Here is a 23,540-nt window from a genome sequence, read left to right on the forward strand (position 1 = left end):
TCCTTCCTTCTAGTCACATTACATTGCATCCAGTTACCAGAGGCCCAAACAGGAAAGCATTCATTGCTGGATTCTTATGGTTCAACAGAGGTCATTTGTATCCTGATTTTTGAAAAAAGCTAAGTACTATTGGTGTGTCAAGAGAACTTGCTAAAGCCTCATTTCCTTTGAGTGGCCTATATTACTTTTCCCAGCAGGGAAGTACAAGAGGGCTGCTGTATATTGATGCATGTCATCATCAACTGTGCACTTGAATGCATTACATGAATGTAAATACCAGTAAAAATGCTGCATTATTTGCAAAGAGTATGGCTTCAGATACTTTGATCTGTATATTGGTTGAAAGAGGTTTTCCAGAACAAGTAAAAGATAAATGCTACGAAGTAGAATTTTTTTAACCATTTTGCTTTATTGTTCTTAAAGAAAGAACTTAGCTTAGTGGTTTTCAAACTGCCTCCCTTAATTCACATTTCACCTTAAGCAATCCCTATTCTATAAGTTTTCTGTGATTAATAAGGTGATATGTGAGTGGAAAAAAGAAGTTTGAAAACCACTGGTTTAATCGTACCTAATTGACACATTATGTGCAAGGTTTCATAATTCCAAAGGAAATGACCCAATGACAATTTTTCTCAAGCAAAATATTTCAGTAACAATTGGGTCTAGAGCAGTCATTCTCAACTTTCCCTTCCCACTCATGTACCATCTTAAGCAATCCCTTACTAATCACAGAGCACTCTGGCATAGGGATTGCTTAAGGTGGAATGTGAGGTGGGGGGGGGGGGCAGTTTGAAAACCACTGGTTTAGCTCAATTAACACAGAATAATAGGTTCTGAAGGAAAATTATATTTTGAACTTTAATGTTCTTTGCTTTAAAAAATTCAATAAGTATTTTGACTATCTTGAATGTATTGAATGGGGATACTTTGGTAAAGTAGTAACAGATATTTTTAGTTGCAATACAACCCATTTAGTTCATTGCCAATTTCAAGAACTGAAGATGTAGGAACTATTTTTTTTATCAACCCTTTTTTAAATCATGATTTCAAAAGCTGTGTTGCATATAAAATAATTTTAAAACTCCAGTTAAAATTGTCTATGAAATGAAAATAAATCAGCTACAAATTCTAAATTCTGTTGGCATAGTCATATGATTTTTTTTAATGTACTTACATTATTGAAACTATGTGACTTTTTTAGTGTTCAACTGTGGCCATTGTAGTTAGCAGAAGATTCGTCAGAAATGACTGCAATCTTGTTAAAATATTATTGTGATAGTATTTATACACGTTAAATATTACTATCTATGCTTGCTCTTTCACTTTGTTCAAAGGCCATATTTATCCATTTTATACTCAATTAGTTTTGACATATTTTGTTCAACTATTTATTTATCAAATACCAATCTATGATAAAATGTGAAGAAACCCCGCAACCTTATTCCCCCAGAAGCATATCAGCCCCTCAATCCCTTCCAATTTGCCTACTGAGGCAACAGGTCTATGGCAGATACCATCTCACGGGTTCTACATAAAGCCCTGAGCACCTGAACATCAATACATTGAAAACCATGGGAAAATTCTACAGATGTATGCTGTAAGTGTGCTGACCGGCTGCACCTAGCCCTGTTGTAAGGGTACCAATAGCACTGAGAGGAAAGCCCTGCAAAAGGTAATGGATACAACCCAGTACATCACAGGCAAAATTCTCACTGCCATCGAGAAAATCTATATGAAGCGTTGCTGTCGGATAGCAGCAGCAATCATCAAAGATTCACACTACCCAGGATATTCTTTGTTCGCACGTTTGCCATCAGGAAAGAGGTGTGGGTGCCACAAGACCTGTACCATCAGGTTCAAAAACAGTTGCTACCATCAGACTCCTGAACAACAAACTAAATCAGAGATTCACTTAAGGATTCTTATTTTTTTTTATTTTCTGTATTACATGGTTTGTTTACATTTCTCTTTTTTCTAAATATATCTTTTCTTGAGTACTTTTTTTTGCACTACTAATTAGTAGAAATTCTGTCTGTCCCGCAGGAAAAAAGAAACTCAGGGTTGTATGTGATTTCATGTATGTACTCTGACAATAAATCTGAACTTTGAATTTGACAATTACTAATTTTGGTTCCTGAACTGTTATTTAGAGCTGCCTGAGATCTAACACATCATGCCAGCAAGAGGCTTTGCATGACAGTAATGTGGAAAATCTCTTTACAAAATTATCAGTCAGATCCTGTATATTTCCTGTATATTCAGCAGTACTTATCGAAGTGGATGATTTGGAAGCCAACTAGCAGAGGCCAATGTGAACAGTAATCAAGGGCAACTTCCTGTTTTATTTATGGCTGATTGTGAATAATGAGTATGATTTTTATCAGATAGCTTAGGGGTTATCCCATTTCTCGACTCAAAGTGCAAAATTATTATGAGTTTGCCTTTCAATGGAGTGTATAAACCTTGTATGATATGAAGATGTATTAATGTATAAGTTCTCTAGAATGTTTTAGCAAGGAAGTGATATCCCTTATCTGAAATTTGCAACTGACTTCTGCTGCTTTGCTATTATCCTTGCAAAGTTGGCAATTTTACTTCAAGGTATGGGATTCCTACCTTACCATTTTAATTGTTCCAATCCTTAGCACTAATTATAAGGCAGTTAGGAAGGCAATTGGTATATTAGGTTTGATTGCAAGATGATTTGAGTAAAGACATAATACTAAAAAATTATTGAGTCCCATTGACACAGCGGCTGGGATATTATGAACAGGTCTAGTTTCCCCACATAAGGAAGGATAGACTGACAGTGATTTCAGGGTTGTGAGAATTTATCCTGTTCAGGGAGTTTAAACATATTGCACCAGTATTAAATGTTCAATGTGATGTTGTTGTCATTCACATAAATATAATGCGTAGGTGTACAGAAATTCATACTTGCTGCGGCCAGCTATGTAAGATGCACCTACAAGAAGAAGCAAGATAGAAAAAGAGATAATAAATGTCAAAGAGATAGTATGTAAAAATAAATACATTTTCCCAGTTGTGGTTCGTAAATGGAAAATTAGTGACATTTTATCAGGGGAAGCAGATCTTATTTGTGGTTAGGGTAATATGGTTAGTGGAGGTTCAAGAACCTTATAGCTGTTTGATACATAATGTTCTTGAACCTGGAGGTACTGGAATTCATGCTTCTGTACCTTCTGCCTAAAGGGAGTACTGAAAGGCATTGTGGGAAGGGTGATGGGGGTCCTTTATGATGTTGGCTGCCCTCTTGAGGCAGTATATCACATAGATGCTTCCAATGGACAGGAGACTGGTGCCTGTCATGGACTTTCCGCACTTTTGCTATTTTCTACAGTCTTCTGTGGACTTGGGCACTTGAGTTTCCAAACCTGGCCATCAAGAAACCAGTTAGTGTACATAGTGAACCAGTAAAAGTTTGTTAAGAGTATTCCACAGCATACCAAATCTCCTCATACTTCTTAGAAAGTAAAAGTATTGATGTGGCTTCTTCACCATTGCCTGTTGTACTGAACTAGCTCCAAAAGAGATCCTCCAGTTTGTGCAACAATCAGCAGTCGGGGTGTCAGGAGCTTGGATGGGCAGGTGGCCAGGATGTTGGGACCTCAAATGGGCAGGAGGCTGGGGCATTGGGAGCTTGGATGGGTGAGCAGCTGGGGCAAGGATCCATAGCTGGAGCATGGAGAGCTAGGATGGGCAGGTGGCTGGGGTGAGGATGTGCAGTCAGGGCATCAGGAGCTCAGATGTGTAGGTGGCCAGGGGAGGAGCAGCAGTCGGGACGTTGGGAGCTCGGATGGGCGTGTGGCCGGGGTGAGGATCCGCAGCCGGGGCATCAGGAGCTCAGATGGGCAGGTGGCCAGAGTGAGGATCCACATCAGGGGCATTGGGAGCTTGGGTGGTCAGGCGGCTGGGGCGAGAATCTGTGGTAGGGCGTTGGGAGCTTGGATGAGCAGGTGGCCAGGGTGAGGATCCACATCAGGGGTGTCGCAAGCTTGGATAGGCAGGCAGCTGGGGTGAGGATGCGTGGACAGAGCCTTTGGAGCTTGGAGTGTAACTCTGCTAATATCACTGTCCTCTACGCAGCACAATCCCAAGCTATGCCCACTAACACGGCACAGCCAAAATGCCTACAAGAGCTGCATGTTCATGTCAAAGGGCTGTGGTTTGTTCACCCCTGACATAAGCAGTGCTAATGAGAGAAGTACATCACCATGGTGTCCAAACAGTGAAAGCAGATAAAAAATATAGAGGAGTAAGAGAAGAAATATGACCCTAAGGAAGAAAGGCTGCCACCATGGGAGCACGGCAATAGGGAAAGAAAGTGCACCAGTCACTCTTTGGGCAAAAAAATGAGGTTTCAATGAAGTGACTGTAATGACTGTGTTGCTTTTAGTTCTTTGGTCTCTCTGCATGCTACTAAATTGTTGTCTGTGTGACAACAATAATGTATGCCATTGATAGGAACGGTGGAACAACCAAACTCAGGGGCCCACAATAATGTATCTCCATCTTACACTTGCTCCAGAATGGGATGTTCTGAGAGCCATTCTCAATTATTGACTGGTGTCAATCAAGGCTGCATCATTCTCTCTACAGTTTTCTCATTTGTTCTTGCCAAAGATTGCACCTCACCACCCCCACTCCCCCACCCACAAATTTTCTCTGGGCCTTGATCTAATCTTCAAAAATGTGCAAAGCTGTTAAACCTTTGATGACTACATTCAAGAACCAAGCTTACCCAAACCTCGGTTGAGCTAAGGTAAACAACAACCAATTGGAGTTTGCATAGTTGAGCTCTATTTCATAATCACCAGCTTCACTGAACATTGTGAGTAGACAGGCCTTTATGCTCAATATCTGCAAGACAAATGCCCCTTGCTTCAATACACAGTTCTCCAACAAATATTCTCTGTGAGATCCTGGAAAACACAGATCTCCACTCATGTCTTGGAAATCAGCTCTGAGGAAAGGCAGGCATTGATGATAAAGTTCACTGCCATCATTAGTGCACCAACACAGCCTTTCTTTAATTCAAGTAAAGGCTATTTAAAGACCTGGCACAAACCACATCAATGAAAAGCAATCATTTCTGTTCTCTGTGATTCTGAGACCTGGACTACCTTTATGCAGTCCTCTAACATCCACCATTGGCCTGCAAACCAATGCCACTGCACTTTCCCAGACCAAATAACTCCTTCATGGGGAGAGATTATCAGATGAACAGAGGAAAATATTCAATGGTGTGCTCAAAGCCTTCCTTAGAAAAAATATTATTTGTCCTGTTCAGGGAGTTTAAACATACTGCAACCAGTATTAAATGTTCAATGTGATGATTGATTCCAAGAAATCTTTGGTCCACAGACAGATAAAGGAGAAAAGGAGCATCATTATGGCCATGTTTTAGACAGCAATGAACCCTGCCCTGCTTCTGACCTGTATTGGTGATGGGAGGAACAGCCTACCCACCCTCCTGCTAATCACTCATAACCTGTCCAATCAGTCGAGGAGTCTGAGGTTCCAATTGGCCTCATTAACAACCTCAGAATCCACAAAACCAGACTGGAAACAGCTTGAGTTAGGTGAAATGGACCATTGATTCTTGAAAGAAAAGAAACCTACAACTGGTAATTGTGAAATGATATCTCATAGATTTGGGCATCCCTCCTCACACACCCATGCTAAGTCAGTTGAGATAAAAGAATTAACATGCAGACATTATAATGGCTATCCCTCATGGTAATATAATGTAACAGGGGCCAGTGCTTGTCCAGGAATGATGGTATCACCTGTTGTGCCTGCCTCCCTGTTGAAGCAGAATGCTCATTATTACAAGGCTATGCTGCATTTTGTCGAGAGAAGGTCCCTGTTGGAGGTAGCCTTCACAATTCCTTTCTTATTAATCATGTCCCTGGACTGACTCTAACTTTGTCCCATGTCAGTGGCTCTGGTCGCGCACCTAATCACATCCCTGGTCCTTTACATAGACCTTGCCACATCCCTGTTCTCTGACCACACACCTCACTGCATGGCCTGGCCCTCACTCTACTAATACACCTGACCAGGTACTTAGGACCTGACTTTGGTTGCACAGTGAACCCAGTCCTTGGCTCCTCTCATACACCTGACTATATCAGTTTTGCTGAAAATCTATTGGAAGAAAACATGCTAAGTACATCTTCAGGCTTCAATTTTAGAACAAGGTTTTGTTAACAGATATCTTAAAGCATCTTAAATGTCTGTGCAGAAGAAGACCACTCTGTTGTGATAGTCCTTATGGTATTGGAATAGCATTCCCTTTCCAGAGAGGATACTGGACCTGCTGAGTGTGCCCAGCATTATTCAATATAATTTACAACATGCAGAATCCATTACGGATTTTCAGAAGTACTTGGAGCTCAGATGTCCCTTCTATTTCAGATTAGGAGCAGAAAAAATGGTTTCTAAGTGAAGAACAAAAATCATGAATGGAAGATTTCTTTGACAAAAAAGAATATGAATGTGTGTTTTGATGATTAATGATGATTAATCCAGTACTAGCAGCAGAAATGGCAAAACATTCTCAGATCAAAGTACCGTATATATGCAACACAGTTTAAAAATGGGTTTTAATAATTTTTATTCTCAATTCTGTATTTGTGAATATTATCTCAATGAAATATTTGTATTTAATATCATTTTAATAATGTTTCCGGTGGGAATGAGTTTGGGGACGCGCATCTCTTGTGCACCTCCTAAGCTCCTCCCTTCCTGTTCTTGACGCTGTTTTCCACCTTGCTAAGGAACAAAACGGGCAGAAAAGGATGAAAACCCCAAAGGCAATGGTTGTATTATTTTGCCTTCCACAGCGAGTGAATGAATGCTGAAAAACATTTCCTTCACCCTAGGCAAACCCGTTACACTGGTGCCGTGACTTTTTGGATCAGGTTGATACTCATTGCTGTGGATGTATGCTGCCTTCCCAATCTGCATTTCAAGATTAATCCGTGGTCAGATTTGGGTATGACTGTGGATTTAGGAGTAGTTCTTTAAATTGTTTATCCTCAGTGGGTTAGTTCTGTTATATACATCATTTTTGTTCTTTACGATAACTTGTCTTTCTGCTCCATTTTCTTTCTGTATAAATAGATACACAATGCAGGTACATTTAATAGGTGAAAGTGTATGCTACAGTAATAATGGATAGGGCTGCTAGTCCTAGGTTGCCAGAAGGTAGAGGTTTTGAGCTGAGCAATACTGCTGACAGTAGGGATGTGCACCTATCTGATAGTTATGCAGATAGGAGTTGCACAATGGTTGTACTCCTGGTCCATGAGAGAGGATCCCTGAACTTCCACGCCTGGCAATGATGTGGATGCCATCCACCCTCTCACAGACATGGTTAAGCAGTTTGGTGCTCAAATTAAGGAAACCATTTGTGGCAGCTCTGAGGTCCACTGGCATTATAAACAGGAATAGTGACCACCAGGGCACCTCTGCCACCCAGAACACACAATGTGATGTTGACAGACAGGACTGTCCACATGTGACTTTCCAAGATAAACCTGATGAAGAACTCTGGACATTCAGAGGTGACAACTGACAAACACTCAGTCCAGGACTGTATTGAAATGACTAAAACTCCTCTCAGAAAGCAAAAGATTCCTGTGTATGACCAAGTGAAAGAAATTATGAGCAATTTGATGGGCAAGTCCAGGGACATTGTGAAGATTGCCATGCATTGTAATCCTGAGCTCAATGTTAACCAGGAACCTGAAAGAATATACAATGTTCTTCTCCAATATTTCAGTGATGCTCCCTCATGTCTCCCTCTTGTAAACTTTTATGCTACTCTGCCAAAGCACAGAGAAAAATCAATTGACTACTAGATAAAGCTGAATAAAGCAGTTTGTAACGTCTGCAATGACCCAAGCCACACCATTTCACACTGCTGTTTGAGCCTGCTATGTTATTTGTGTTTGCACCTGATGAAGCAACAGCCTTGCTGCATGTGGAGACGGTGTTTGACAGGCTACGATGCCATAACTTGAAGTTGTCTGCCAAAAAGTGCTTCTTCCTCAGGAGGTCTGTAAAGTTTCTTGGTCACATAATAGATGAGAATGGTGTTTCAATTGACCCCAGTAAAGTGGAAAACATCACTAACACAACAAGCATTGACCTCATGGAGCCTGATGGTGTGACCCCCGTCCCAGAGACAGATAAGATCCTTTCTAGGGATGATAAATTACTATCAACACTTTGTGCCCAGATACTCTGCCATTGCCAAGCCATTCTTTTATATACTGAAACAAGTAAAAAGGAAAGACAAACCTCTTAAAAATAAACTGTTAGGCAGGAAGCTAACTGGACATCTGACTGGACAACTGGCCGCCTAGTCAAACCTGTGAACATACAAACCATGTCCAGGCAGGATGTTGTTCAGGACAAGCCCAATGGTGAGGCTGGTTGCAAATCTGCATTTCAGGCTCTTGCTGACTAAAACCTTAATCAGATAGCCTATGGGTTAAGAACTTATTGTATTGGTAAAATGTTCCACTGTTTCAAGATCTTCTCAGCCATAGGCCTGTACTAAACATATGTTGGGGTCATGTGGGGTGTACAAAGCACCCTGTTACCAGTTGCTAAATTGACGGATATGCACTGCCCTCATACCAGTTCATCCTTATGGGATACCATTGGTGTTGGTTTTCTTGATACTGACCCTTTGCAAATTGTCAGTTTTAGTGTTTTCTTTGGTGTGTTCTGTGTATTGGAAGCTCATATTCAAAAGAATTCAGTGGGGTGGGTGTATTTAATATCATTTTAATAATATTTTTGTGGGAATGGGTTTGGCAGTGCACACCTCTTGCGCACCTCCTGTTAGGTCTGCTTTGTTCATGAATGAGTGAGACAAACACCAGACTGAGTCGAAATCAGGGTTCTTTGTTCTTTATTACCGGATTGTAACACTTGCAACTAAACATGTTAGTCGGAGAATGCATTCTGCCGTTATCAGCAAAATGATGATTTTTTATACCCTTGGATACGTGCTTAGAACATCATCATATCATTACTTGTCCAATGACTAAAACTGTTGCTATCCTTTCCCTGCTAGCTTCCTGCCTCTCAATCCATCAATGTCTCTCTTATCTTGTAAGTACAAGGATGCATTCACATCTTGTTACAGCCCTGCACAGGGTAACTCCTTACACATTCCCATCTCATGATGTTTTACCTTACACTCCTAAGCCCCTTCCTTCCTGTTCTTGACACTGTTTGCTACCTTGCTAAGGGAGAAAAGGGGAAGAAAAGGATGAAAACCTTGAAGGAAATGGCTTATTACTTTGTTTTCCACAGGGAGCAAATAAATGCTGGAAAACAATTCTGTGAGTCATCCCTTCTCTACACGTTATGCCAATCCATTACATATACTAGTGTAAAAGTCGATCTCATGCAAAAGTTGATCCCCTATTTTTACCCAAAAAAATATGGATGTTTTTTCATATATCTCATGTCAACCCTAGTCTCTCACCTCGGCCACAGGCTGGAACTCCTGATACCTTGGTCACGAACTAACAACTCGGTCTCAGTCGCCCACTCATCAGAGCTCCTGATGCCACAAACATGAACTCACGCCATAGCCCTGGCCAGCCACTCATTAGAGCTCTGGACACCTCCGACGACACAGATACTTACTGCAGACCTGATCTCCCCTGTGGTAGGACATGTGTTTTGATGCATAGACTGTATTTGGACCTGGCACTGATACTGATTTTGGATTCTAGTGTGAATTTCAACCCCTAAAAAAAGTATCTATGTACTATCCAATCCCATAAATTTAACATTAAAAAATAGTCTACAAAATGTGACTTTTGCATTTATACAGTATATACATAGAATGCCAAAAAGACTTGGCAAAGCAAATGTTTTCTGTTTATATTTCAGGTTCCTTAACATTATCTGGACATGTAGAGATGGCATTTGATATCAGAATTCTAAATATATTAATAGTGTCTACCTTTCACTATTTATCAACTTTGTATGATAATTACTTTCTATTTATATTAAAAATTTTCAGATCTCAGATTCAGATTTCATATCTATGGTTGGAGTGAATACATGACATCACATATAACCCTGAGATTCTGGTTTAGATGTGATTTGACCTATATTACACACAAATTTTACAAGTCATGGGACCTTTACAGTATATTGTATTTTAGAACCATATTTTCCAAGGAGAGCTGCATAAACATTTACTTTCCGTATGAATCATAGCATGCTAGAAATTAGACCAGGCAACTCCTGTCTTAAACTACACTATAAACTTTTATCTGGCTCTGAAAAACAGGAATAGATCAGTTCCTGTATAACCCTCGTATGTAACCCAAATATGCCCAGATAATTTGTTTCTCTCTCAGTCAAATTGATACCTGTGTTAACAGTGCATTTGTGAAACCACATTTTAAAAGCCAACTGATTTGCTTAGAATAAATTTCTGCAGACTAATTCTGAAGCTTACTGCTATTAACTACAGAGATTTTGAGTAAGATTTAATTTAATTCCCATAATTAAAACTTTCTTATTTTTGTGCCTATTTATGGTCCCATGGGATCTGAACAAGATGGCCTGAAGTATGTGACAGAGCATAGACAGATATCTTGGATTAGAATTACTGTGGTTAATTAGAAAAATTCTTGGGAGTCTCAATCTTGGAGGATCTTTCCTGGACCAACACACTAATAGCATCATGAAGAAAGCACGTCAGCACCTCTACCTCTTCAGAAGTTTGCGGAGGTTTGGTATGATATTAGAAACCCTGGCACATTTCTACAGATGTGTGGCGGAAAGTGTGCTGACCGGCTGCATCATGGTCTGGTATGGGGACATCAATATCCATCAGCATAAAGCCCTACAAAGTGCAGTGGACACAGCCCAGGACATCAGAGGCAAAATTCTCCCCACCATCAAGAACATCTACAGGGAACACTGCAGTCAGAAACCAATAGCAACCATCATGGATCCACAGCACATGTTCTGTTTTCACTGCTACCATCAGGAAAGAGGTATATTTGCCACAAGATTTGCACCATCGGGTTCAGGTACAGCTGCTACCCCTCCACCATCTGAATTCTCAACAACAAACTCAATCAGGGATTGCTGACTTGCTGAGTTTCTCCAACATTATATTTTTATTTATTTAAGGACTCTTACTTTTGCACTTTATTGATTTTTTTTCTATCTGTATTGTGGTCCATTTGTTTACATGTGTACGTTGAGTACAGATCTTTTTGCACTACCAATAAGTGGTAATTCTGCCTCGTCAGCAGGAAAAGGAATCTCTGGGTTGAATGTGATTTTATTTATGTACCCTGCCAATAAATCCAAAATCAGAATCGGAATTATTCTCTAAGTGTCAGTGCATTCTGGCTTCATATAACTGAAAGTATCAATGCTTAAGATAATAGATTTCGTTACTTACTTCAATTACAATAAATTTTTAGTGCACTGTCTAGCTGCATAGCCACGTAATTGGACGAGATCAACAACATATACTGTTTTACTCATCCAGTAGGACGCTGGAATGAACATAGAACATAGAAATCTACACCACACACAGTTCTGGAGTCAGAGGCTGTGGGGAGCACTGGAGGTGAATCCATGGTACTCAATATCTCTGAAGGGACTCTCTTTTGCTTCTCCTCTTATTGTTAGAGGCAATGCTAATGGTGACTCTTTGTTTGCCTTATGGCAGGCATAAGTTGATGATTTTTGTGTACAGGGAGTCCCTGGGTTACAAACGTCCAACTTATGGGCAACTCGTACTTACAAACAAATTGTGCCCCCAATTTGTGCATGCACATAATGTTACCTCGCAAATTTCCCTTCTGGTAATGCAAGACATCAATGGAATGAGAGTAAGTGTTAACTTTTAATCATGATTTTTTTTCTTTTTATTTCTATCTAATCTGTTTTAAGAACTTTTTCTTTAATTTTTCTTTTACAGTACTAAGACAAACATTTGACTAACTGATGCTAAATAAGCACCAAATGTACCTGTACCAACTTATCTACAAATTCAACTTAAAGACAGACGTAGGAATGGATCTCGTTCATTACTCAGGAACTCCTGTATATTACATTTTTCATATTGTTACATAACAATAAGAGGAATCTTGATCTTGACCCCTCATCCTCCATCACCCCAAGGAGAAAAGACCAAGTTGACTCAACTTATCCTAAATAAGGCATGCTTTCCAATCCAGGCAGGATCCTTGTGAATTTCCACTGCTCTCTCTCTCTCTCTCTCTCTCTCTGTCTCTCTGTCTCTCTGTCTCTCTCTCTCTGTCTCTCTCTCTCTCTCTCTCTCTCTCTCTCTCTCTCTCTCTCTCTCTCTATAGCATCAACTTCCTTTGTAGAAGTAAGGGTCTGTCTAGTTTAGACTATTGTTGTTTAATAAAACAATTAATGCTTTCAATGGAACAGTTGCAGATTCGCAAAGGCAGCAGGGGGCCCCAAGACATCCGTGGCCCTGATTTCTCCATAATCATGTGACTTATAAGAATTAGGGGCACCAAAACTATAAAAGTACCGGAGGGGAAATGTCTCTCTGTCTGGTCCACAATATGATGCAATATGTAGAAAGACATTGCATAGATTAATGCTGATGGAATAATGTTTGCCACATAGGAGGAGACTGTTTTGTGAATGGTTAACATCAGATAGCATTGGAGAATATAAGCCCTGTGGTGGAACACGGTAGTGCAGGTGTGACCTCACTGGACTGTGCAGCTTGACCCACCTCCGTCCCTGTAACTCCAACCCGTATAATCCACAATAAAAGGTGATAGCCTTTGTCTTCTCTCTCCATACCAGCCTCGAATCTGGACCAATAGCATGTAGAGACATGGCCGATGTTTCTGGATATTAAATCCTTTAATATTGCCAACCCTCAGTGGCAAGAGGTCCTCCTGGAAGCACTACACACCACCAATTACCTACCCTACTCTATACTGTGATGAATGCCACCTCACATGAGAAAATGTTCTCCTTCCCTAGGAGGTCAGCGACTGGAACCATGCTGCCAGTCTGGCTGATGACCCCAGGGCCATTGCTTCTCCGCCGACATGCTAGGACCCACAAGGTGGACCCACAAGGAAGTGCACCTGCTGCATGAAACCCCCCCCCCTCCCAGTATGCCCATGTGCAGTACCCAGACAGGCTGAAAGACAGTGTCCATCTGGGACCTGGCTTGAGTAGGGGCCCCAGCATGGGAGGTGCACCCAGAAGCTCTTGTCAGTGACCAGCCAGTCCCAGGGATGACTCTGATAAATGATTACATGAACCCACCACCAAGACCCCTCAGGCCACCTCCCCCTCCACCCCTACAACCAATTCCCTCAACCCTTCATCTGAATCTGTTCACAGTTCAGATCCCGGATATTTAGCCTGCCAAACAGGTCACCGTTCTGCAGGAGCCACCGCTGCTGCAACTGGTACTATAGTGATTGCAGCAATAGATAAAGTGACCATACCAGCTGAATCTGTAAACTGTTATAGACCAGAGATGATGGACACTGCCCTGCTTCACCCCACCTAACCTCATCTAAAAGGAAGGGGTGAATGTAGTGGAACACAGGAGTGCAGGTATGACTTCACTGGACTGTATAGGATGGCCTACCTCCATCCCTGTAACTCCTCCCCGTAATATCCCCAATAAAGGCTGATAGCCCTAGTCTCCTCCCTCCACACCAGCCTTGGATCTGGGCCCATGCATTTGTACATTTGGAGAGCTTCAGAGGTGACGGACCCCCCACAGGCTTATGAATTGAATAAAGGGAATTGGTGAAAGAAGACAGGATCTGGTCTTTCATTCCTCAGGAGAGAAGACTGCTGAATGAGATCAGACCCAGAACCTGGAAAGGTATCCATACCAATCCTCCACAACTTCCTGTAGTGAGGTGACCAGAACTGAATACAATATTCCAACTGGGCTGTAATTAAGGTTCTAAATAGCTACAACATTACCTCACAATCTTGGTTAATCCCATGGTTAATGAAGGAAACACACCATATACCTTCATAACTATACTACCAACATTGACAAAATTAACTGTGATCAGATAAATGTAGACAAAATAAAATCTATTCTTAATTAAAATAAAATGTTGAATAATTCGATGATGACCTCTAACTATTTTAGCAATTATTTCAATTAGGAAACCTCATTTTCATTGCAAAGGTTGTGTTTAAAATGGATCTAGAATTGTCAGAATCATTCTGAAGATTTTAAAAACTCGGGAACTCTGACAAAATGAAGTCAGATGAAATGTGATATTTTTCTATTTGACACTGTTATTTTAAATTTACTTGAAAGTTATAGGATGCTGAGTGATTCATATTCATGCTGAATGATAATGTTTCAATTTGTTCTCTTTTGAACTGAAAGCTTCTTGAAGAGCTTAACATTGGATCTTCGTGATTAATGGAAATTAATTCAATGGTGAAAACTGCTTCAAGGAAGGAAAAGGTTAGAAATTGCTTCAAGACAGCTGAAATTGTGGAAGAACAGGGATCAGGAAATGATGTAAAATGATGAAGGAAAACAAAAAGCAAAATTTCCCCTTCAATTATAAATTTAAAATCATTTGAATCAGAAACTATGTACACCAGAAACAAAATTGCAGAATGAAGTGCTATGAGGTAACCATTGAAAGAACAATGACTTTATCAGGGGATACGAAGCAGATTATATGAAAGCTTGCCAATACTACTCCAGATGTAAAAGAGGGCATGACCACCTGGTCTTAAGATTCAACAGTTTTACTATCATAATCAGATACACATGTTTTGAGTGACTCCAAGAACAGGATAGAGTTTGGGCATTAGCTGATGATGATCATAAGAACACAAGCAAATTAGAACAGGATTTGGCCATTCAGCCCCTTGAGCATGTCCTACCATTCAATACCATCATGGTTTATCTACACCAGGCCTTAATTCCTCTCTACTGGAATTTCATGTTCAGCATCCCACAATCTTTCAAAAGTCTACCTAGACTTTCAGTGTTTCTACTGACATAGCCTTCAGGGTTCTGTCACTCTCTATGAGAAGAGATTTCATCATACCTTTGATTTAAATGACCAGCTCCTTATCTTAAATCTATGTTTCCTTGTTTATGACTCTCCCACTGGTGAAAACATTTCAATATCTACCTCCTTGGAATTCTTATATGTTTCAATAAGATTCTTTAGAATTTCAAAATATATAGCCCCAGTGTGTTGCATCTCTCTTGATAAAACAATTCTTTCATCCCAGGAATTACCATGTTGAATTTGGTTGTTTTATATATATAATTTAATATTAAACCACTTAGCAAACATATCACAATATTTCAAACTTAATCCAAATACATATGGTATTTTATAAAAAAAAGTAAAGAAATACAAAAGAAAGAGAAACCTCCTATAAATCCCCACCTCCCCTCCCCAACACCCTCCAAACTTAAAAAAAAAAAGAAAAAGAAAGAGGGACAAGAAAACCACAACAGGAGAACTTCATTTTCTGATATTTTTAAACATATAAATCTTCATAGAGACCTATAAAAGAAAGGGTATGTTTGAGATTCATTAAAATTTTAATACCAAATATGAGCTCTATATTTCACAAAATGCATGATATTTATCTCTTAAATTATAAGTAATTTTCTCAAGTGGAATACAACTCCGAACTTCTGCATGCCACCTATCCATTCCCAGATCAGTATCCGACTTCCAAGTTATAGCAATACATTTTATAGTTATTGCCAAGGCAATCTGAACAAATTTTACTTGATACATATTCAATTTTAATTTAGGTTAATCCCTCAAACATCTCCCAGTGGGAATCTTACTCCAGTTCTTTGTTCTAATAAATTACCTAAATCAACCCAAAAAGTTTTAATTGTGGAACACTGCCAAGCTGAATGCAAAAAAGTGCCACTTCTTGTCCACACTTAAAACATAAATCTGAATAAATGTAATTCATATTATATAACTTTTGTGGTGTGTTGAATCTGTTTTGAACTACCTCCATTGCCAATGGATTTTTTTCTTAAATGTAGACTAAAGGATGTCCAAATTGGACCAAGGCTGTGCAATATTCTTTTGTGGCCTCCCCAGCACCCTGTACAATCATAATAAAATGTCCCTATTTCAAAACTCCAACTTCTGCAATAAAGGCAAATGTGTTATTTATCCTCTGAACTACTTGTGGTACTTGCCTGCTAACCTTTGGTGATTCATATGCAAGAGCACACTGTCTCTCTGTTCTCCACACATTTGCAGTCTTTTTTCTATCTTGATCAGGGGTGGCCAACCTTTTAATTTTTAATTTATACATACAGCACTGTAACATGCCATTTCAGCCCATGAGTATATATCGGAGGTGTAGGTTAATTGGGCAGCACAGACTCATGGGCCAAAATGCCTTGCTAGATGTCTAAATTAAAAATTAAAAGGTTGGTCACCCCTGATCTAGATAATAATCTGCCTTTTGATTCTTCTTACTGAAAAGTGTGACCTCACATTTCCCCACATTAAACTTTGTTTGTCAAGTTTTCACTTAGACACTCAACCTATTTCCTTCCTCTTGCAATTATCGCATTTTATCATAAATTATAGTGTGGCCTATTTTTGTGGCAGTCATGCATCTTTACAATCTGCACCCTCCTCCTGGCCATTAATATAAAGTGTGAGGCTAATTATCTATCCCTGGGGCACTCTTCATAATCCCTGGTGGCTCATTCTCAAATCTTTTTTCCTTTCTTTAAACCATATGTCAACCCAGTTATGGAGCACCGGTCAGTTGTGTGCAATGTCGACACGGGAAGTACAATGACATTTGAGAATAGCACATTAGTCCAGCTAGCAGAGCTACTGCCTCACAGAATCAGAGACCCAGTTTCAACCCTGACATCTGCAGCTCTCCACATGAAATTCACATGTTTCTCTGTCACTTCATCTCACTAGGAAATAAGAAAATGGAAGGGATTGTGAAAAAAAGCCTTACCTGTTTTCACAATTTAAAAAAAACACTGAAATCATCCTACTAATAGCAGAGATTCAAGAGACAAAAGAGATAAAATGATCATTCTTACAAGACAGACAAAAATAGACAAACTAAAGGGACTGAAGTAAATCACAGTGTCAACAGACTTTCTTGTTTCATTCCAGAATATGACGATTTATATCTCGGTATCTTGAAATAAATGTTGGAGAGATAGTGAAAAATTACAAGAAGCTATGGAAGGTAGTGAATGAAACTCATAAAATAATGCAAACTTTCCTCCCTTGCATCTCCCATTGCCTAGGAAAGGCAGCCAATATACTGAACGATCCATCAGACCCTGCACACACTCTCCTTTCTTTCCTTCGATTAGGGAGAAGGCTGAAGAATATGAATATGTCCACCAACAAGCTTGAAGACAATTTCTTTCCACCAGACCACAAGTCCTGAATGAATCCCATCACAGTGCTATCAGGTTAACCCAATCTTCCTTTTCATTGTAATTCTATCCTCTATGAATTGTGCACTTCATACAGCTGTATGAAGGTTAGAGATAACCTGTTAATCTGTTAACAGAAGAACCCTTTTTACTGTACTTGGTATTTTGTGCTAAATAACTGGAACACCGAAAACTGCAGATGCTGAAGCCTGATACAAAAACAACAACTCTGCCAATTGAGCGGCATTTATGAAAAGGGAAACCCCACCCCCCACCCCCCCAATGACTTGAATCTGTGAAAATTTCCTTAAGATACTGACTAGTTACTCCTTCAGCAGGTGATACTTGTCTGGCTGAATGCATCCAACCTGTCTAGTTGAGACGAGAGAGTGGATTAATTGTGGATTCTCCCCAAATTCCCTCAGTTCCGTAAATTAAATTAGATTCTTGTGAATGTAGCACCCTATTCAAGAAATGAAGGAGAGCAAACATAAGGTCCCCAACATGTCCTTGGAAAATTACTGGAATCCATTATTATATTTATACAATTATATTATGATTCAGTACTCAACATAGTTGTATGACAAGTTGAATCTACACTTAGATCAAGATTTAAAATATTTTGGAACATGCAAATTCTTAATATGGCTTTACAGAGTAGATCGTGAGGAAATCAAGAAAAGAAAGCATGGTTTCACAATTAGAGATCAACCATTGAATATAATGAGGGGAAATTCCTTTTCTCAGAGGTTTGCGAGACTTTGATATTCTCTACCCCAAAAAGCTGTGTGGCTGATTCATTAAATATATATGAGTGAGAGAAGCAGGTTTCAAAAACTAAACATGGGTTATGGTCGACAGACAGGAAACAAGTTCAGGCCCAGTTTGTGATTTTATTGGATAGTAGATGGACTGACAAAAAGCAAAGGAGGAAAAACCCAACACCCAACCCCAACCAACCAATTTTCCCTTGCAACCGCTGCAACCGTGTCTGCCTGTCCCACATCGGACTGGTCAGCCACAAACGAGCCTGCAGCTGACGTGGACTTTTTACCCCCTCCATAAATCTTCGTCCGCGAAGCCAAGCCAAAGAAAGGGATGAAGTATCTATTTCTTTTGCTTTGACTCTCACTTTCTCATAAATGAGAAAATTAAGAGTAAGCTGAGAGTCAATGTTATTAAAGATTAAATTTGGCCATGTTCTCTATATTCCGATGTGTGGATACTCATGTAATGTGGGAAATCTTAAAAGTTTTTTGTTGGATCAGTATTTACTTAGGAAACTGCCATGGTGCATAAGGAGGGAAGGGAAACAAACAAAGGAGTCATGGATCATATGGAGATTAAAGAGGAGGATGTGCTTGCTGTCTTACAGTGAATAAAGGTCAATAAATCCCCCAGGCTGGATAGGATAGTCCCTTGGACCTTGAGGGAGACTAGTGTAGAAATTGTAGGGGCTCTGGCAGATATACTCAAAATTTTCTTAACCATGGGTGAGGTGCCAGAGGACTGATTGGACAGTAGCTCATGTTGTCCCATTATTTAAAAAAGGTTCCAAAAATAAACCAGATAATTATAGGCTTGCAAACCTGACATCAGGAGTAGGTATGTTATTGGAAGGAGTTCTGAGAGATAGATAGATGTATATGTATTTGGACAGCTATGAGCTGATTAAGGACAGTCAGCATGGCTTTGTGCATGGTAGGTCATTTTTAACAAATCTTGTAGAGTTTTTCAAGGAGGTTACCAAGAAGGAAAGATTGTGGATGTTGTCTACATGGACTTTAGTAAAGCCTTTGACAAGTTCCCACATGGGAGGTTAGTTTAGACATTTAAGCCACTAGGTATCCCTGGAGAGATTGTAAACTGGATTTGAAATTGGATGCGTGGGAGAAAACAGAGAGTGGTAGTGGATGTTGCTTCTTAGACTGGAGGCCTGTGACTAGTAGTGTGCCTCAGGGATCTGTGTTTGTGGTCTGGATGATAATGTGGTAAATTGGATCAGCAATTTTGCTGATGACACAAAGATAGGAGGAATTGTGGACAGTGAGGAAGATTTTCAAAGCTAGCAGAGGGATCTGGACCGACTAGAGAATGGGCCAAAAAAATGGCAGATGGAGTTTAATGCAGACAAATGTGAGGTGTTTCATTTTGGAAGGGTAAACCAGGTAGGGCATATACAGTAAATCGAGTGCCACTGAGGAGTGTGGAAGAGCAAAGAGATCTGGGAATACAGATATACAGAAGGTGGTGTCACATGGTTGTAAAATAATGTTTTTGGCATCTTTGCCTTTATAAATCAAAGTATTGAGTATAGGAGTTTGGATCTTATGTTGAGATTGTTTAAGACAGTGGCGAGGCCAAATTTGGAATATTATGTGCAGTTCTGGCCACCTTCCCTCAAGAAGGATATCAGTAAGAATGAAAGAGTGCAGAGAAGATTTATTAAGATGTTTCTGGGTCTTCAGGAGTTGAGTTACAGGGAAAGATTAAACAGGTTAGGGGACTCTATTCCTTGGAGCAAAAAATAATGAGGGGAGATTTGATAGAGGGTTACAAGATTATGAGGTATAGACAAAGTAGATGCAAGTAGGCTTTTTCCTCTTAGATTGGGGGAGATAAATATGAGAGGCCATAGTTAAGATGAAAGGGGGAAGGTTTAAGGGGAACATTAGGGGAAAGTTCTTCACTCAGAGACTGGTGGGAATTAAGAATAGATTGGATAGTTACATGGATGGGTGAGGTTTAGAGGGTTATGGAATGGGAGCAGGTCAATGGGAGTAGTGGAAAGATGGTCAGCACAGACTAGAAAGGATGAATGGCCTGTTTTCTATGCTTTAATATTCTATGGTTCTATGGTTCCTGGCATTTTGCCCATTTTCCAAACCATTATCAAAAACAGTTAGAAATAATGTATTGCTCTATAGACCCCTTCTCACCCCCAATGTAAATCAACAATGACCTTTTCCTTCTTGAATTTAGGACAGTTGCTTCAACAAAAATGAAGACCACAGGAAGGTTGTGATTTGTGGTATTATTAAGGAAATAGGTCTCTATTTTCCAGATGCTGGCTTTCTCTGCAAAGCTAAACATAGTCAATATCCAAATGTTTGTGACCAACCCACATAAACAAGCATTTTTTTTAAATTATTTACACTGGGGCAACATTGACATTTCATTCTCATCCCACAACACATACACATTAGTTAGGAAGGCGTAGCAGTACCTACATTTCCTAAGGAGATTGAGGAGGCCAAGGTTACCAGTCATCATCCTAACAATGTTCTACGGGAGCACAAAAGTGAGTGTCCTGGCTGGTTGCATCAGAGTGTGGATTGGTTGCTGCAAAGCATTAGATCAGAGGTCACTATAGAGGGTGATTAAAACTATTGATGAGATCAGTGCTCCATCAACAGTATACATAGGGAGTGATGTTTAAAGAGGGCTCAGAGAATCATTGAGGTCCCTTACCAACCAGCCTACAGTATCTTTGAGAGACTACCTTCAAGGAAGAGGTACAGGAGCTGTCTGAGTGGGAAATAGCTTCTTCCCACAGACTATTGAACAATGCTAGAAACCCTTACATTATTTTTATAATTATTTATTTTGGATCACGAGGAATGCATGTCATTTGTGTGTAGGGTAGGGTGTACTGGAGGTCTGTGTGTGTGCACTATGGCTGAAATATGCTGTATCATCCAGTTTTATATGTGTATGTACAATCAGATGATAATAAACTTGAACTTGAAGGCAAACATAATTGGCCTTGGTGATCTGCTGCAGTCGTATCATGCTATAATCAAAACAAAAATTGCCTGTAACATTAACTCAGTTTTTTCTTTCCAAAGTGTCTGTCTCACCTACTAAACTGTTTACTATTTTTATTTTTGATTTACAACATTTGCAATTTTTCTCTTTTTTTTCTGTTTGTTAAAATATTCTAAACCTCTGAACGAATAATGGTGAAGGTATGGTACGTATTTAAGAAAGAGACTTGGAAGATGCAATGTTGACATTCATATCTAGAGGTATAGGCATTAAGAGCAGGGATATGATGTTAATGCCTTATAAGACACTGATGAAGCCTCACTTGGAGTATGGGGTACAGTTTCAAGCTCCTTATTTAAGAAAGGATGTGCTGACATTGAAGAGGGTTCAGAGAAGATTCACAAGAATGATTCCTGGAATTAAGGATCTAGCATATGAATACACTTGCACTGTACTCCTTGGAGTTCAGAAGAATGAGGGGGGGGGGGGGGAGGACCTCATAGAAACAGTTCAAATGTTGAAAGCCCTGGACAGAGTAGATGTGGCAAAGTTGTTTCCCATGGTAGTGGAGTCCAGGAAAAGAGGGCACAATTTCAGGATTGAGAGGCACCCATTGAAAACAGAAAGGCAGAGGATTTTCTTTACTGATGATCCTCTGGAATTTGCTACTCTGGGTGGCTGAAGAAGGCAAATCATTGTAACGAATAAGTCAAGCAATGGTAAAATATTCAGCTAATATTGAGCATATTGAACTTTTGCTGATCTCCTAGTCATGATAAAATACACTAAATGATATTTTTAATGTCTGTTAGAAGAGAATCATTTTGTCCATCTCAATGTCATCTGATAACTCCCAATTGTTGATAAATCAAATATTAGATTGTTGAATGTAGTTAAAAACAGAGACGAATGCTTGGTTTAGGATCCAAATAGAAAGTCAATTCGCCATCAGTCCATATTCACCATTGCCCACTCTTTGCCTGAATTTCTAGAAATTTATGAAAATAACCAGAATTCATGGGCTTTTGGAATAAACTCCTGATTTCTAAAGGCCTAGAACACACATGTCAAACTCTGGCGCCCGCCCTGCAGCGAGAGCCGATGCTGTTTTTTTGGTCATGTCACCCCCACCATCTTCCCCCTTCATTGCACATCCTTCCCCATTGTAACACGAGAAATTGTAACACGAGAAGTCTGTCGATGTCATCAGCCGGCAAGCCGGTTGGAAGGCTCCCCGCACAACCAGTCACTTCTCCCACCTGTCAAGCGGTGCAGCGGATGGGCGAGCGCCTGTGATTTCCTGTCGGCACGACGGGCATGGCAGGCTGCGCACGGCCCCCGGCCAGCGTGAGCCCCGCGCGACTGGCACCGGACGGCCCTTCCACAGCACGAGTGCCCTTCTCCCGGTCGCCACGGCCTTCAGCGCTTGCACCCGCGCGGACCCCAGGGACGGCTGGTTCGGCCCTGCACGTGAAGAGAGAGATGGTGGCTGTCCGCAAAGGCTGATCGGCAGCGCGCTGGGCCTGAGTGGGTGGGTAAGCAGGGGTGGGCTGAGGGTGTAGGTGAGGAGTAATGGGCAGGGGAAGTTATGGTGGTGCGAGGGGCAGTTAGAGGGAGGGATGAGTAGAAGAAGGGGTGGATAGGGAAGAGGTAAAAGGGGAGGGGCAGGGCGAGTAGGGGAGGGGTGATTAGAGGGTGAGAGACGGGTAGAGGGAGGAACAGGTTGAGGGGAGAGGCAGTAGAGGGGCGTGTATAGGATGGGGTGGGTAGAGGCAGAGGGGCGTGTATAGGATGGGGTGGGTAGAGGCAGAGCGAGTGGAGTGAGGGGTGAGTAGAGGGATGGTGGGTCGAGCGTGAATAGAGGCCTAGAGCCTGAGGAGTGAGCAGGAAATGCTGAGTCCTGATGCAGGCCAAAATGGACACAGCCTGTGAATGCTGACTACATCGCCACAGGGACCAAATATGTTTCCCTCAGGTCAAGCAAAGGGTGAACTTGAGCTACCTACTCCTGACCTGTAACATTATCCTCCTAAAGTTATATCCTAAAGTTTAACATTACATATGTTGAAAGAAGAGAAAACATGCAGATGTTGTTGAAAATTTTCAATAAATATTTAGTTCGGCCCTCGACTTAGTCCAAGTTTTTAATTTTGGCCCTCCGTGAATTTGAGTTTGACACCCCTGGCCTAGAGACTGTTCCTGAGGGTTATAAATACATAACCAAAGTCACAGTTGAAATGTCCCGAGTTGGAGCATGCAAACAGCTGCCCAGATGATTTTTGGGTAA

At 40.5% G+C, this 23,540-nt stretch overlaps 1 long non-coding RNA gene across 2 annotated transcripts in view; it reads right to left on the bottom strand.

Annotated features, from left to right (window-relative positions):
* Positions 1-23,540, bottom strand: part of LOC138742345 (uncharacterized) — a 209,486-nt gene that overhangs the window by 166,284 nt on the left and 19,662 nt on the right. The gene's annotated exons all lie outside the window — the stretch shown is intronic.

Source organism: Narcine bancroftii, chromosome 9 (genome assembly GCF_036971445.1).
Source record: "Narcine bancroftii isolate sNarBan1 chromosome 9, sNarBan1.hap1, whole genome shotgun sequence".
NCBI lineage: Eukaryota > Metazoa > Chordata > Chondrichthyes > Torpediniformes > Narcinidae > Narcine > Narcine bancroftii.